An 18633-nucleotide genomic window follows, 5' to 3' on the forward strand; every position below is an offset into this window, starting at 1 on the left:
AGCTACACCGAGACCAGAAGATAAGGACATGCCACACTCCCTTTTATTCTCAGGCATAATAAGCCTCTGCAAGGCAGACTTCAAAGAAGTTAATTGAATGGCCCCTGGAGTGATGATGGATGTTGGGCTAAATGGGTGGGGAGGCATGACCCAGCCGACCCCCCCAGCACCTGGGTTACCAGCTTGTGTGTTGCTAGCAAGTAGAATATTCCAGAAGGGTACAAGTTTGCCAACCAATTATAGAGAGCCATGTATTAAAGAGCACTGTAGTTTGAGAAGCCAATAGTATGTCATGTATTAGAGTGACACGGAAGATAACTTGCACTTAGGATGGGCTTAATCGTCCACCTGATCTTAGAGACCCAATCACGTCCCTGTATTTCATAGAAAGCATATGTAGATGTTTCCCGTTGACCAATCACAATCTTCTGTAGGTTTTCTTATTTGCCAGGTAGTGTGACATCACATATGTCAAATATGTGGTATAAAGGCACTGTTTTTCATGAAATATGTTGAGATAATTCTGTGCAGCTTTGACTTTTGCCAACTTACTGAGTCTGATTATTGATGTATGAGTAAGATCTGCATCCCCATCCATCTCAAATACTGTTAACTCGTCTTAAAGGAGCCGGTCCTCGGGTTCACTCTGATGGTGTCATGGTGACGGACCATTCTCATGGGAATCAGGATGAGGCAAGCAAGGCAGTTGAATAAAGTTCCACTGGTTGTCTCAAATGTTCCAATTACTAATCTTTGTGTTATGGGAATTGAGGGTGGATTGTGACATCACAGGGTATAATTGGGGGGAGTGTGGGAATGTTTGTGGACCCAATAGTTGATCACAATGTATGTTTTTTCTATAAGGGTGCAAAGTGCGGAGTCCAGTAATTTCTGTGTGGGGACATTTGTTCATGTCGCACGATCACTGTAGCTAATTATTTTGCTTTTTAAAAATAAATATTTATTGTAGGGCTATTTCTTTTACAGCACCTTTTCATGCAGTTCTGTTCCGCAATCTGTTTGAATTTGCTGTCCCAGCTGTGTCTGGGGTCCTGAATAAAACTGGGTTACTTCTTGCACTAGCATACACTGCTTTTTGACAACTTTTGTAATTTGTTGGTGAGGCGATACCCGATACACTCTTCTTCTAATATTTGTGCAGAATTGTGGGCTTCAGAGGTTGTGTGTGCAGGTGTGAATGGGGTGTACAACCTCCTGCCTGTAATTATCTCATGTTGTGCAAGATGTGGTCTTTCCCTGGCTGATTCTGATGGGTGAACAATGAGAGAGGAAGACAATATAACCAACTTGTGTTCAGTGAATTACAGATATTTGTTAAGTGCTGCTTCAACAGACCTTTGAGGCATTCTACAATCTGTTGGCTTGTGGGTGATAGACAGAACATAATTCTTTGATTTATGCTCAATAGTGTGGTGATTTCTTTAAAGAGTTTATTAAGTGTGTCCCGTTGCCAGATCTCAGGATATCACCTATTCCCCAATGGGGAAGACTTCTTGTAGTCAATAATTCTCTGCCGATTTGACATCAGGGTAGAAACAGGGACCCGCTTCAAGCCAACTAGAGAATGGACATGCCACAACAATTAAATTAACACAAGTTACTGTACCTGTTAACCATAATGATGCAGGCAATATGGAGCTGCCGAAAGGGCCCTGAGGGGCAGAGCAAAATTTCACTCAATGTTTTGCAGGTGTGGCCTTTACAGGTGGCATGCAGTGCAATTTGACATGAAATTGTCTATGTTTTCCTGGAGATTGGGAAAAAACCACTGCTTCTACAGGTTAGCTGCAATATAATGTTTGGACGTTTGTGTAGGGTAATGCAATTGCTTGAAGACAACTGCAAAGAATTCCTAGGACATCACTGCTTCTCCTGTAATGTTTTGTCTCCAAATTAAATCTGTGGGGGATATCGGAGCTCAATTGAGCCTGCATACCACAACTGGGAGGCACAGCCGGCCCTTAGTAAAGGCCTGAAGTTAAAGCTGCAGCATTCAAGTCGCAGAACCATTTGCCTTCACTTTGCTCTCCACATTCTATCAGTGTTCCTCACTGCAAGGTAAGCCTGCAATTGTGATATTAGTTGAGTCATTAGTTGCATCATTTGTCGAGTCATGCTCTGAAATGTTCTTGAAACCTTCCTCTCTCCACCAACCTAGCCGACCGATTCATCCCACTGCCTGCCTAAGCACATTCTGCAGTGACCTGCTTAACCACCGGAGCACCAATATCAACTCTGTACATGTTCCTCATTGTGTTACTGTGCACTTGCCCTCTCCTACGCCATTCTTTCTGCTGCTCATTTGGCAGCCTAATCAACAAACTGATCACAACAAACTTCCAAGCAGTTGCCTACTCCGATTCACTCACAGAAAGGTGTAGCACTTCCAACACTAACGGATCAGCGCACATTACTGAGCCTACGTTTACATTCACAACTTACATTCTACCTGTTACCCACCTCCACACCTCCATCTTACAAATTCTACCCATGTCCTGCCACCCACACAGCTACCACCTCAAATCTCAGCCTCTCTGATAATAGCCGGTGCCATCTATGAAATTCCTACCATTACCTGTGGCTCCACCCACATCGCAGAGCCATAACTCACTTCTGATTTAAACTGTCCTCCCATCAGCCCCCCTGTAGCATCAACTGGCCTCAGCCTACCTACTTCCTGCCGCATGCACGGCCTCTGCCCCCTGCTTAAATATGCTGCAGAATGGAACTGACCAGTATATGCAAAACCTACTGAACCATAAACTGTCCTGGTGCCCTCACCTCACCCTCAAAGAACCACCCTCAAGGAACCAAAGCCCCAGGCTCCACCAATCATGTGCTGTAACCCCCATTTGCCTTGAACTCCAGACCTACTGGGATCATCTGCGCACCAAAGAAGTTCAATGGCCCATTGCCATGCCACAAGTTAGACCTGCTGGGCTCCACAATTACTCAACAATCCCAATCTGTCTCTCTCCCCCCATGCACACAAGCCAATGTTTCCCCATCTCTGCTCCAGATACTGGTCTGTAAGTTCGCGACCAAGCACTATCCTTCCCTGATTCCATCCACCCACACTCTAGCTTTAGTAATCCTAAGAATTATGTCTTCATATGCACTACAGACCATGCGCTACCTCCTCTCCCATACCTACACCAACAAGAAATGATCAACTGTGATGTTGCGCACACAGCACATACACCAAATGCTCTTTACCATACCCTAATAACCAACACCACAGGCACATATATGCACAGCAGCCTTCAGTGGCCTCATCCTGCTGACTGCTCCACAGCATTGCACCAGCAACAATGCTGGACATGACAGCCATACCAGCCCAGATATCCTAGTTTACTATGCCGGGGAGGTTGCAGCAAAATGATAGTACAAGAAAGCCACTATCCATTTTAAGACTTCCAACTCTGCCTCACCGAGGCACAGCCCCACAAAAGGCTCTATACCCCAAACTCTTCCTCCTTTGGATAACAACAGCCGCACAACCCACCACACAGTCCCATTGTGCAGTGTTCCAAAATGGGATGCTACACTCAAGCCCAGCATTATGGCCCTTACCGGCCTTCTCAACCAGCCAACCAATTCTGAGCTAGACCCTGGCGACTCTCATAGCTCCCAGAGCACTGGCATCACCAATGCAAGACAACTCACTCATCCGGCCACTCCTGCAGCTTGCGCTCTGAATAATCCTGCTAGCAGCAGCCCAAACCATACCACACCACATATCTAACCTCACTCTCCTCTCTCTGAATTGTGCCCTGATTAACGCTAGAGCCATCGAAGGCCATCCAATGGACATCCATGACCTTATTATGGCCAATAACTTGTACATCCTAGCCATCACAGAGACTTGGCTTCACAGCGCCTCATGCCCAACCCTGTCCATCCCTAGGCCTCAAGTTTTCACCATCCACTGGAGCAACAGTGTCGACTTCAGAGGCGCTGGAGTAGTACTGATGGTGAGAGATACCCTGCCCTTCAGGTAGTCCATCATCACCATGACACCTAATTTTGATACACTCACTGCTAAACAACCCCTAACCCAAATGACCAAAATCACATTACATGCAGTCTACTGCCCTCAAGGCCCCCTACTATCGTTCAAAGAGGACCTCCTTTACACGCTTGGTTCTAACATTAAGCCTACATCGAAAAGCATCCTCCAAAGAGATTGCAACCTAGGGCCCAATGACCCTGAAGACACAAACACGGCCTCAGTAGCCAACTCACTGGATTCCATCACTGCAATGTGACCCCCACTTACTCCAAAGGACGCACCTTGGACTAGATAGCTGGCCATAACTGCCTAATCTCCATCCTCTCCAATTAGCATTGCCCCTTGATGGACCACCACGTAATTTCCTTCACAATTGCACCTGTCCAACCACTTAGATGCATCGCCCCAGCCGTGCCACCCATGATTACATGAAGTTCACGCAATGTCACCGAAGCCTGTATTCTGCCCCTTCTCGACACTCTACAATCTGAGCCCCTACCCCAAACAAATCCTGACCTCTTAGTGAACATATACTCCAAAACAATGCTACAAGCAGTTGACGTACCTTAACTCATGGTTCACTCCTGACCTTTTAGCAATCCGCTGAAAAATACGCAAAGCTTAATCTAAATGGAAAAGAACGCCTTCTGATATTCTCAAACAGTTGTTTGTAACATCTGCTAACACGTACTAACAAGCCATCCTACATGCCAAACCCTTTACTTACAACACGAGAATCACTCATGCTAAATCCAATACACTGAGCGAAGGTAAATACTCTTTTAGGACCCAGGGTTACCGCTCTGGCAAACTGGGGTCCTAATAGCCTTAATCCCGCGTTCCAAGTGGTGAAAAGTGCGGGGTAACAGCCCAGTACCTGCGTTATCCACCCTCGCTTTGCTCGGGCTGATAACTTGGACTGCCATACTGTACCCTCTAGAGAGTGTGGTCATCACTAACTTGCCATACCCTTCCCTCCAAAGAAAGTCGTAATCACTAGTAGTCATAGGTGCCCTCCAGAGGTTGTGGTAATCATTAGTCTGCTATATTCTGCCCACCAGAGGCTGAAGTAATCATTAGATTGCTATATTATGCATGCCAGAGCATGTGATAATCACTTTATTGCCATATTTTCATAAATGACAGCTGTAGCCAACATCCAGTGAACATGATAAATTGCTCCCCTGGTTTAAATTCTATTTTATCATGATCTTCCCTCAAACAGGAAGTGGAGCAGGATTACCACAGCAATGGACAATGGAAAGAGCAGCAAAGCCTCTTGAGCGGTTTGAATGAACATGTAATCCCCCCGCCCATCGCCTCTTCCCCCGTTTCCCAAACAAATGTTTCAACAAAAATCATATGCTCGCATACTGATTTGTAGCAGTCCACTCCTTTTTGGTTGACCTTTTTGATAGTGTACACGAGAATAAAATGTGCTATTGGTAAACATTTTAAAGTAGGCAAACATACCACGACAATGTCATGAAAGTGTCGAGTACCTTGTTCTTAGACTGGACTACAACTGCAATAATGTTATCACCTTATGTGGCTTTGTGTCACCATTTCCCCTGCTATTTTCACAACTGCACCACTTCAGATTGAAACTGCTTCTTGCAAGTGTTGCGAGTTCTTCTAAGCTACTGTTGAAATTAAATGAGCACTCATGAAAAATGTGACGTACGAGAAATAACGTGTCAGTTAATATTGTGCCTGACATGGAGGTGAACTATTTTTAAGAACGTAGACTGTTTCTCAGGTCCCCGTCTGGATTTCTTTAGCAAATATTAAGCACTGCTGTGGTTGTCTGAAAGGTTACATTTACATTTGCAAAGCTCTTCTCTTCAATGTAACCAAACAGCATTTTAACAAGGAAGCTTCTTGTCACTGGTGCATGCAGCTACACTTTTTTTTGTTCATGTTGCGAAGTTCTTTAGGCCAGAGGTTTATAAATGTTATGGAGAAAATGAACAAAAAAAGCGCACACAAATAATCAGAACATACTTGAGAAACCAAATGAGTGAGGAGAGGAAGGAAGGGAGCCCTGACAATCAGACTGTTATCAAATGTCTGCTCACCCCCCTGCCCAATTGGTGAAAAAACAACATGGAGGCCGGTCAGAGGTCAGGCAAAAAGGAGGAAGTATTGTGTAGCAACTGTCACGCATCGCCACCTATTTTGACAAGCACAGGGCCGTTTGTTGTCTGTCGAACATGCAAATGAAGTGCCTGCTGTCATAGCTGGCCGATATCTGGAAGTGGGAAATGAGACCACCTGTAACCAGTGAATGGTGTGATGGACAAGCATTCAGAGCTCGTCATCTCCAGCGCCATTCACTCTGCCGCCGAGTTGCATATGACATGTAAAAATCTTTTCTTAATATTCAGAACTGGGAAGTTGGGGGAATTATGGAGGCGTCAACTTCTGCATTTAATGGCCTCTCCAAGCAGACAGCTGTGAGCTGGCCTCATAATTAGGTGTCCAGAAAGATTTTCATGCTATGAATCTGTTAAAAAGTGGGGGAAGCAGAGAGGCAAGGAATTGAAAATAATGGCAGGCAAAGCTCACTGGTAATAGGAAATGCTATTAACCCCTGCATGCCATCCCTTGCAAAGTGAATACCATGTAGGCAGGCTGAGCTTGAACCCATTTTCTGAAAAGCCGATGTCTGATGAATGCCTTCCATGCTTCTCCTGCCAGGCTCATTTGCAAAACTTTGCATGTCCTAAATACCATCTACGCACGTCCTCGCTAATGAATTACGTTTACTAAGAAGAGACAAGAAAGCTGTAAGTGTCAAAAAGCAAGTGTCTTACACAGCAACATGTCACGCACAGTTGGATGAGCAGGGTCCATTTGCAATCTAACATTAAATTAAAGTTGCAATGTTGATTGGATACCACCCAATCTTGCAAAGAATATATGAACCACTCAGGGATTTCGTTCAGCCCCCGCCCCACCTCCCACCCCCGCGAACCAACCTACAGAGCAGGGAAACATCAGTGAAATCGGGAAACTGCGTGGAGTTTTTAAAGATGTAGACCTATTCTTTCGTAGCCGAGTTTATTTATCTTAACGGTTTCCTGTATGTCGGTACTTTCATGAGTGCTTAACCATTTATATTTGCTCCTATGTCAAACGCCCTCACTTTCTATAATCTTGGCACACAGTCACTTTAACAGGAATAGCTATCTCACACTTTGTATGATGCATTTAAAACCAACGGATACATGACTCTAAGAAAAACATTTGTGTGGATAAAAACAGGGTGCAGGTTTGAGAAATGGAGCAATGAAGCAGCTACTCAGAAGGGTGTGGGGGAGTTTGGGCGACAGACCATAACATGGTGAAGGGCCAAGGCCCCCTCACCCCCTTCAAGAAGCAAAAGGCTCTCGAAAAAGGTCAAGGGAAGTGACCCAGAGGGCAATCTGGACACACAGGGAGGCGGGGCAACAAAGAAAGGGAACCATGGGATGGGTAGAGCGAGGGTTTTTTCGCACCTCACGGATGACATCAGATGCCGGGGGTTAAGGGCCTTAAATTCTGGGTGCAGGAGGCTGCTGGCCTGTTTTCCCGTTTTCTTGCAGGCGGCAACCATCAGCTCCTTGTATAGCCTGACACAGAGGGGAGCAGAACGATCTGTAAAGAGGTGCACCCTCGTTTCGAGCTTCCAGCTCAGGCTCGTGAAATGAATGAAATAACAGTGCTCCCCACAGCCCAATACCAGGGACACACAATTCATCCTGAGCGGGAGGCTCAAGAAGGTTGGGGGAGCGAGACCTGGATTATCGAAAATAATGACATTCAAGAAATAAAGCTGAAGAAATATCAATTGAGGGGGGTACAAGAAAGAAAGAAAGAAATGTGAAACGTATGCCCTGCCGATCGTCTATGTTGACTTGTGTGTAAATAATAACATTTCTGTCCATTTGGAGCCTTTTTTTCCACAAATATGTCTCTGCTAAGTTTATGGACATCAGGAGCGGGTAAAGTAATCTAACTGGATAAAGAAACGGGGAGGGGGGGATCCAGTGCCCGACGGCCCATGTTATTTGCCTATCAAAGACACATTATCATAACACATTACATCTTTTCTTAAAATTCTAGGCAACCAGCTGAGCCGTTACGCAGGGATTCTTTTATGAATATTCTTACTGTTTAATTTTTCCTCCCTGTTTTCAGTTACTATTCCCCACTCTGGTGCATCAGCGGACTGGCCCAAGCTTGCGGGCTGTCCTGGGTGTAAAGGAGAGCTGTTCATTGTTTGCCAATGCGATAGTGGAAAGTCAATGTTCTCTCAGTTCATTTCCTTAAGCACCCTCTTTGTCCAGCCTACAGACTCCCCCTTGCTCTAGTGGGGCCGAACACCCTCCTTTTTACATCTTCACTATGCATTTTGATCCCTATTGGCCAAAATGGTAATCTAAACTACCACTAGCAACACTTGTACAATTTCATGTATTTATTTGTAGAGCGCTGAAGGGCCCGAAGGTATGAGGGTGCTAAACCCCAATAATAGGTACACAATCACAAACTAGGCTCACAACCGCAGATCCATCAGGGTGTGGCAAATAAGAAGCCACCAAAACCGTCAGGTCTATGAGATCAAGCAAAGGATTTGGTTTAAGGCTCCGCTTGAAGATCTCCAATGAGTCAATTGCCCTCATTACAAGTCAGGCGGTGGACCATGGTGCTATTAGTACCATGGTCCATGCCGGATTCCGCCATGGTGGATGGCGGAATTACCGCCCCATTCCAAGGTGAGTGGGGCGGTAATTCCCCATTCACCATTTGCCCTTCCCCATTCCCATTTTTGCCCCATAGGGCATAATGGGGATGGGGAAGGCGCTAATTACGGCACTGTAAATTACGGTGCCGTAATTAGCACCAAGGTCGCTTAGCGCCTTGGACTTTAACGCCTGCAAAAAGCAGGCGTTAAAGTGTGAATCAGGCGTTAGGGGTTAACGGCGCCGTTAAACCCTTAACGCCTGACTTGTAATGAGGGCCAATGCCTCTGATATCAGGAGGTAGGGCAGATGCGGAAAATAATCCAGTTCTACCTGCTGTGGACAATGTTGTATTGGGAACATTAAGCAAACTGGTATTATTAGATTTTAGTACCCGTTGAGTATGTTTTTTGGACTGGTTCTCTGCCAGATACTCCGGGTTAGCACGTGACAAACCTTTATGCGTTATGGTGAGTGAGCAGTGCAAGATTCTGGTCTCCATTGGCAGGCAGTGGAGGATTTTCTAGCTTGGGAGACACGATCTCCCCTTCTCAGCCCGTCGCCCACTCTCACAATGCTGTTTTGGATCAACTGTAGTTTCACAACATCTCCCTTGTTAATACCTACTAAGAGACTGCTACAGTAATCCAATGTCATACAAACAATTGCCATGGCCATAGTGATACAGTAAGGTTTAGATACAAATGTGCAAATCTGTGTTGGCAATCTCATATATTGCGCTGACGAAGAAACCAGACTATTAATTTAAGGCTGCATACTCCATTATCCAGGTAGATCCCCAATGTTTTCACATTAACTTGCATACTAATCATGCAGCCAGCAATCATAAACTGTTGATATTCTAGACCTAATTTGTGTAACCTGGCTGCAGTGCCTGCAATCATAGGTTCAATCTTGTCATTGTTCATGGCAAGTCCATTCTTCACCATCCAAGACTCAATCACTCTATTGATGTTTCTCAAGTCCTCTTCGTACACCCTGGACAAGGGGACTATGCACTGAGTATCATCTGCGTAATTTGTGAAACAAGCAAACATGCAACAATGCATGCAATTAGCAACCCATGTCACTATGAAAACTTTCCTATATCCCCAAAGTTGTTTGATCCACTTAGTCAGTGAATGAGGGTGGACAAAATTCTTTCCTTCTTTTGTACCGCTGAAGCCGTGTTCTACTTGGTGTTCCCATGGTAGCATATTTAGAACTGAACTCAGGAGGATAGCTCAGGGGCACTTGCCTTGGAAGCGAGACGACGCAGAGCAACACAGGTTCGATCCCCGGGTCCACGCTTACAAACCTCCAGGTATTAAGTATGTTATAAATAACCAATTATAATTATGTCACAACTACAATTGGCTGCTCCTGTGCAATTTGGCCAATCCCAGCATTCACTCTCCAGCAACGGTCATCTTTGTGGCACCCTCTGTACCCTTTTTACAGGTGTTCACCACTTCCCACATGACTTCCTTCCCTCTCGACACTCGCCCCATGTTTAGCTTGGTAAGGATGTTTGCTCCTAGTGTTCTTTCCTGGGCTAGAAGAGGCACGAGACAATCCCATGGCTGCTGTTCCCATAGTCCATCCTGTCCTTGGCAGTCCACTACCAGGGGTGCTCACTCAGGGCCAACCTGTACCATAGGAGCTCTATCAACTTCATTCCCACATAGATGGAGCCAGTGGAAAAGGAAGGTTTAAAAGATGATCTGGGCTATCTCATCACTCTGCAGGTAAAAGGTCACTTTTACATGTTTTTTCCCCCCAGGAAGAGTTGGGTGGTAGACACAGCCTCTTCTTCTGAAATTCGCATGGCTCACATGACACACCCTTGGGTTCGCAAAACAGTTATCTTGTACCACAAAGAACTGTACCCCTCTGTCAGTTGATTTCCCCAACTCATTTGTTGTTCAATGCAGAAAGGCTTTAATAGATTGGTGGTACCTGATCTTCTATGGAAAGAGTCAATTTCTCAGCACAGATGTCTAGTTCCAAAGACAAACAATGGTTTCTATCCAGTAATTAATCTAATGCTTTAAGCATCTTTGTAATGTACAGTCATTTCAAGATAGAGTGGAACCACGTGTTCATTTCCCTACAGTGTAATTGAATGATGCATACCTGGTGGTCATAGTACGAACTCCCTCTCCATAAGGAGTTATGTGTTTTTGTCAACTAGCACGCTCCGCTAACCATAAGTCAATGAGCTTAAAGACTACGCGAGTTAAGCTATTTCAATACAATGCCAGCGAGTTAAGCTATTTCAATACAATGACAGCAAATTAAGCTATTTCTATACAATCACAGTGAGTTAAGCTATTTCAATACAATCACGAGTTAAGCTATTTCAATACAATTACAACAGAGTTACACTACTTCAATACAATCATAAGTGGTAGACCAGACCTTGTCATCTACTTTTGTCTTTACTCTCATCGAAGTATGGTTAGCGCAGCCAACTTTGGGCTACCCTAATTGTTGTTTACTTCTCCATAAGGAGTATTTCCATTTCCTTTGGAGGGTTGAAATTGGTAGTTCTCTGCCCTACAATTTGGTTTCCTCAGCCCATGAGTTCTCTACCAAATTGTTCCACCTAGTGAAGTCTTATCTCAGAGCACGTTGAACAATATTCATTTATTTGGACAACTTTCTTCTGATGTCACACTAATCACTCATACATCTCTCACATATGAAGTTGACTGTGCATCTCCTCCACAGCCTGGTGTTTGTTATATACAAGAAAAAAGTACAAATATGGCCCTATTCAGTGCATCCAATTTCTAGGCTTCAATATTGAATCTTGGCAATGCACTCGCCACCTTACAAAGATATGAATGGGGATAAGATGTACCAAGATCTGCACAATTCTGAAGAAATATGTCTTCTCTCTCAGACTTCTGGCTCGGGTAATGGGAATGTTTTCCATCTCAATTGAGGACGTTTTCAGCCCCTCTAGATTACAGGGCTTTTCACAGAGCCAACGGCAGACACCTGCACAACAACATCTTCTAATCCCAGTGTATCCAGTCGCCCCCGGGTATCAGAGAGGAAATAGTTTGGTTGCTCAAACACATTGAAGCTTGGAATGTGATCTGTGAGCCCTCTCCCACCATACTGCTGTAGTCAGATGCAAGGAACCTAGGGTGGGATACATGAAACCTCCTTGTGGGTGCAGTCTTAAGAGTATTTATTTTATATTAGATATTTGGAGCTTTAATCAGATTTGTTTACTATGAGAAATCTGGTGAAAAATTTGAAATATTGTAGTGGCCTGCAAATGGACAATGAGTTATCAGTAAGATATAGTTATGGTTACGTTTCTAAACTCATATGAAGAGCACTTTGTGGGCAGTTTATAACTTTCCCCCCCACCCTGGACACATTCTCACTAAACTTTGCAAAGAAACAATAAGCCCCCTCAAAAAGATTTTGCCAAGTTTGATGTGGTTTCGTCCAGGGGCAGCAAAATTATAGGGGGGGTGCAAAAATGTGTGAAAATCCTCATAGACGGAATAGAAAAAGATTTGTGCCTGCGCCTACAGCCCAAATCGCTGGACGGATTTTCACCAATTGCAAAGTTGAGATGCACAGGAGAATCATGATTGTCTTGTATGATCCCTGTTGGTTACTGTAATACATAATATATAGAAACTTATTTTTTAGCAATACTTATTGTACATAGTACTGATGTTTTTAGGAAATATCATAGAATTAATTCATTACTTTTAAAAGTATTGTTTTAGATTATTAGTATGTTATAAGATGTAAAAGTAACATTTATGCATAGAATTTAGTTTAGCAAGTTGAGTTGTTTTTTTTTCACCAATAGTTCTTTTTTTCCCTCTACTTAACAATTAATAATCACAACCTTAATTGGTTGAGTACTGAGAATACATTCAGAATTCATATAGTACTATTATGAAGAAAACAAAAACATCAGTGATATTTATATGTATATTATGAAATATATTGCATTGTCTTTCACAGATGTTATGGTGACCGAGCAAAAAAAATGAGTCACCCATAAAAGAGATTAGGTGAAATTAGGTGATTTTGAAATGCACATCTTTCTATCTGTTCAAAGAAAAAACGTTATTTGCACAGACAATATTTTACCCCATTAAGGGGAAGTAGCCCTGGACTTCAACCATGGCCAGTGGCCACAGCCTTCGACCATGCTCACTGTATATTTGCAAACACTAACAAACACCTAGCCAAGGCCTTCGGCCATGCCTACTGTATGTTTTACAACACTAACCAGCCACTAGCCATGGCCTTCAGCCATAGCCAGTGGACACAGCCTTCGGCCATGTCTACTGTATATTTCAAAACATTAAGCAACCACTATATAGGTCATTCGGCCATGACCAGATGTCTAAATTGTTATTTAGTTATTCAAAGTTTTATTTATAAATTATGTTATGTATGATGTCATCAGTGATGTTATCAGGGATGTGGTCATATTCTACGCAACAGGGGGCACAAATGTGAGGTTGCTTAAGCTGAAGTTCAGGGGATTTGCTGTGTTACGTTCTCACCTTAGAGCCTCTGCAATTAAAGGGTTTAGTTACAATGTATTGCTCACCTTAACTTCCCTGCAACTAACATATTTCCTTGAATTTCAAGGGTTTTGTTACAATGTATTTCTCAACTTAACATCCCTGCAACTAAAGATTTTCCCTCAAATTTCAGGATTTTTTTACTACCATACTATGAAAATTTTGTTTTGATGTCTAATTCAAAATTATTTACCTAATTTCTTTAATGGGTGCCTCATTTTGTCTGCTCGGTCACCATTACATCTCTGAAAGACAATGCAACATATTTCATAATAGAAATATAAAGAAGATTACTGATTTTCTTTTTTATATATGATATGATAACTCATTTATAACACGCCTGAACACAAGTGTTTCTAGGCGTGACAAGACCAGGAAGGGTAGACAGTTGGAGGACAAAACAAACAATCTTACTATGCCTTGTGTCATTCCGATTGTGCAAGTTCGAGGGGGGAGGGAAGTAGAGAAGTACCAGGGGGCGGGGTGTGCAGTGTCAAAAATGCGGTAAGTGCTACCAGGGTGGTGGCTCAAGGAAATGCAGGGAGGCAGGGGACTGTATGGTTGCAGATACAAACCCTAACTGGGTCAGAGCCCCAGAGGCAGTACAGGGGCTACTGCTCATACAGGAGCCTGGTGCCCATGAGGTTCAGTGGTTGGCCAGGTAACCAGGTAGCACAGCAGACAAGAGCATCAGAAGGGGAGAGAGAGAGACACAGCGGAAGCGAAGAGTAAGGTCTTGAGTTTCTCCCGGAACCTTAGATGGTCCTGCTCAAGTTTAAGAGAGGCAGGGAGGTTGTCCCAGAGGGAGGCCCCACCCGAGGACCGATATCTACCCCCCACTCTCTGCCTGAGAAGCGTCTGACTCTCAGAGAAATGGAGGTGGATGAGTGGAGGGATCAAGAAGGGAGATGCTTAGGAACAGAGAGTTGGATGTAGTGTGGACCCGGCCCCAGAAAGCCTTGTGGGTGATGCAGAGGGTCTTGAACTTGATCCTTGAAGCCACCGGGAGCCAGTGCAGTGATTTCAGGGCTGGAGAGATATGATCCCTGGGCTTGAGGTCAAGGATAAGTCTCACAGTCCTGTTCTGGGTTAGTTGCAAAGGGCAAAGAGTAGAGGGAGGCAGATTTAGAAAGAGGCTGTTGCAGTAGTCCAGCCTAGAGAGAACCAGGGCTCTGGAGACAGTGAGCTTCTAGGGAAAGCGAGAAAGGGAAGAATACCTTAGAGGAGGTGCAGCTGGTAGTAAGACTTCTTTAAGATGTCAGACATGTGAGGAGAGGAGAGGGTAGAGTTTTTTTTGTTTTTAAATTATATATATTTTTATATATTTGGGTTTTCGTTTAGTGAAAAAAGTGGTTTTTACAACAAAAACGGGAGTTGGGGGGGAACCCCCCCCCCAAAAAAATGTAAAAAAAATAATAATAATAATTTCGATCCTTTGGTTTTCGGTCCTTTGGTGTCGATCCTTTGACCATTCGACCCTTTGGTTGTCGATCCTTTGACCTACAACCGACCCCAAGGTTCTTTGCCTCTCAGGAAGTTGAGAGTAGAGGGCCCAGGGTGGGCGGCCAGAGTGAATGAGGGAAAGCAGGAGCAGGGGTCCCAATGAGAAGGATCTCAGTCTTAATGTTATTAAGGCAGAGATCGCTGGAGGCACACAATTCCTGAATCGTGGATAGACAGTCAGGTGTGAGCGAGAGATCAGAGGAGGATGAAGGAGCCTGAAGGAGAGCTGAGTGTCATCCGAATAACACTGAAAGTGAGAGCCGAAGGGAGAGATGAGGTGGGCCAGAGGTGCCAAGTAATGGTTGAAGAGCCAGGGTGAGAGGTTACAACCCTGGGTAACACCACATGTAGAGGGAGAGGTGGTAGAGAGAAAGGACCCAAGTTGGACCTGGGAGGGTCAATCGGAGAGAAAGGAGGTCAACCAGGCTAGGGCCTGACCCGTGATGCCCAGGTTGTCACATAGATGATTGATCAGGATGGCGTGTTTGACCGTATCAAAAGCAGAGGATAGATCACAGAGAATGAGGACAGAAGGAAGGTTTGCATCGAGATTAGATAGCAAGTCTTCATGGGTGTTCAGGAATTAAGTTCTGGTGCTTCTGCCTGCTCTAAAGCAAGACTGGAGACAACAGATTCAGTATGGAGAGTAAGCTGTGAGATGACCAGTTTTCAAGGAATTTTCCCAGGAAAGGAGTGCTAGAGATCTGACTGTAGTTTGGCAGAGGGGAAGGATCGGCAGAGGGCTTCTTGAGGAGGGGGTACACAACGGAGTGCTTTAGGGGGAAGGCAATGTTCCAGTGGCAAAAGCGTGATTGCAGAAATTGGCCAAGGCTGGAGCGAGGGTGTCGATGGGGTCCTTGATGGTTCTGGAAGAGCAGGGGAGCACTGGCTTTGATGAGACTTTCATAGATCAGACTTTTCTAGAAACGTTGTTGGGAGTGAACACTGGGTAGGAGGAGAAAGGAGGAGGAGGAGAGACGGCCAGAGAGGGGCGGGGAGTGGTAGAAGGGGAGGAATAGGAGAGAGTGGACAGGATGTCCTGAGTTTTAGTGATGATGTGAGAGAACAGGAAAGGTGGAAACTGCAGCAGGATTGGCCAGCTCCTTGCAGATTTTGAATAGTATGGCCGAGTTGTTAGCGGCCTCAGAGATGCTGGCTTGGATGTAAACTCTCTTTTTGGACAGGACAGAGAGTGTCTATTGTCTTTGGAGCAGGCAGCAGGCCAGCTTGTCGGAGGAAGAGCCTCTCAGCCACCATACATTTGCATTTAAGGGTGACGAGGATGGAATCATACCAAGAGTTGCACTTGGATGTGGGCTTAAGATGTATCCTCATGAAAGGGGCAAGGACATCAAGAGTGTTAGAGATTGAGAGATGCAGGTTGGAGAGTGGTCAGCCTCAGCAGTTGGGTGAGGAGAGAAAGTAGTGGCAAATGCCTCCACTGACACACGTTTCAGGGGCCGGATGACCGAGAAGGTGGGTGGCAGTACTGGGGTCAGCTTTACCTGGGGAACAGAGAGCGACAGGTGAGAGTAGAGAAAAAAAGTGGTCATGCTAAGAGAGAGGAATGGTGAAAGGGGTGGAGAGGGGGATGTCTGAAAAGATAAGAGCATCCAGGGTGTGCCCGGAAGAGTGTGCAGGGCCAGAGGGAGGAATAGAGAGGGAGAGGGAGTCACAGAGATTGCGAAAGAGCCCAGAGAAGTGGCAAGAACCATCGCAGTGGATGTTGAGGTCTCTGAGGAGGAGAAGCTGAGAGGTAGAGGCAAGGAGGGAGGAGGATAGGTCAGCCCAATCAGGGAGGAAGAGGGTGACCTGGCTAGGTGGCCAGTAGATGGTGGCCATAGTAAGAGAGATGCCAGGAGAGATAGAGAGCCTGAAGACCAAGCATTCGAAGGAGGAGTAGGCCTGTGCTGGAATAACAGAAGCAAGGATCCACTCTGGGAAGATCAGGGCTATTCCACCTCATGCACGGTTGGTTCTAGTTTTAGAGAGGATCTTGTAGCCCTCAGGGAGGAGAGTGTCAAAACTCATGACAGAGCTGGCCATGAACCATGTCTCGGTTAGACCAAGGACATCCAGATCAAGTTCTTTGAGGAGTCGGCAAATGTCAGAGGAGAGTTTGACAGCTGAGTGAGAGTTATGATTAGCGATGTGGAGCAGATTTCCACATTTGAAAGACTTCCATGGAGGGATACAGGCATGAGGTAAGCCCTGGGGAGGTGTTAGAGGTGCTGGAGAGTGGGCAGAGGAGGAAAAAGCTGAAGGCAGAGTAGTCAAAGATGAAGAAGCGGGTGCCAGAGAGTTGGCAGAGAAAGGAGGAAGCAGAGCAGCCAGGGAAGCTGATGAGGGTGCCAGAGACGTGGCAGAAGAGAGTGGCGGAGGAGCCAGAGAGGTGTTGGTAGGAATAGCAGGAGAAGGAAGGAAGTTGATAAGACACAGGAAGCATGTATCAAAAAGGAGGATCTTAGGCAGAGGGCCCTGGACCAAGACAGTGCCATTCACATAGACATTAATGATGATCTTGGAGGAGTGGAAGGGGGCCAGGAGGATCTCCCACCGAGTGCCACCATTAATGGGAGAGGAAGAAAAGGAGAGAGAACAGATACCAAATGGGGTGTCCATAGGCCTCGAGAGGGAATGACAAAGAGGATGCCAGTAAGGGTCTCTCTAGAAGAAACATTTCTATAGGTATCAGTGATAGAAAGGTTTGGGTTGGATAACAGGATGTCCCTTTTGAGCTTCTTACTACCAGACTTGTTGAGAAGAATAGGATAGAAGATAGAATAGCAGTTAGAGAAGATAGGGGAGACTGAGAGCACAATGGAGGGGTGTGAGGCAGAGCGCAAAAGAGGAGGAGGCAGCCCAAGCAGGAGGAGTGGGGAGCACACATTATGGGCACACAAAGGTTAAGGCACTAGAGGAGGACAGGTAGAGTGAGCGCAGAGTACTCTAACTACAATAATCACAGTTAGTGGGGGGGGGCTAAAGAGAAGGAGACAGTGCAATAATGTGTGATAATACAATAGAGACCACAGATGAGGGAATAAGAGAGTGAGAGGGGAAATGCAAATACAGTACACAATACCAGAACACTAATAACCCTGGGCGACCTAGAGGGGTAAGAAGATAAAAGCAAACAATGCAACAAATATACAATACAATAGTTACAATACAATAGAGAGTGAGAGAGGATGCACATTCAGTACAAGATATGCAAAACACTAGTAACCCTCGGGGACCTAGAGGAGTAAGTAGAGAAATGCAAACAATGCAACAAATATACAATAAAAAGTCAGAGCTGGGGGGGACCTGGAGAGGGAAGGAAGAGAAGGGCGAAGGATTGCTGGGAAGTGGAGCTTAAATTGCGGGGGGAGCGCACGTTGAGACGGGTAGAGAGGTGAAGGATGCGCAAAGCCAGGAGAAGCAGAGCCTAAATTGTGGGGGGGACCTGGAGATGGGTAGAGGGGGGGAGGACATGCAAGGCTGGAAAAAGTGGAGCCTTAATTGCGAGGGGAAGTGCACCTGGAGCAGGTACAGAGGGGAAGGACACACAAGGCCAGGAGTAACAGAGAATAAATTGCAGGGGGCAAAGTGCATGTGGAGATGGAGAGGATGCACAAGGCCGGGATAAGCACAGGCTGAGTTGCGGGGCAAAACACACTTGGAGGTGTTCAGATGGTTGTGAGTTGCGTGGAGCGCAGCATTGCTACTCTCCTTCCCTGAACCTTCTTACCTTATTGACGCCGATAGACAGAGATGTCATCGACACTCATAATCAATGCCGCTACCCATTCGC

This window comes from Ambystoma mexicanum, chromosome 5p (genome assembly GCF_040938575.1).
Source record: "Ambystoma mexicanum isolate Mex_15411 chromosome 5p, UKY_AmexF1_1, whole genome shotgun sequence".
Lineage (NCBI taxonomy): Eukaryota > Metazoa > Chordata > Amphibia > Caudata > Ambystomatidae > Ambystoma > Ambystoma mexicanum.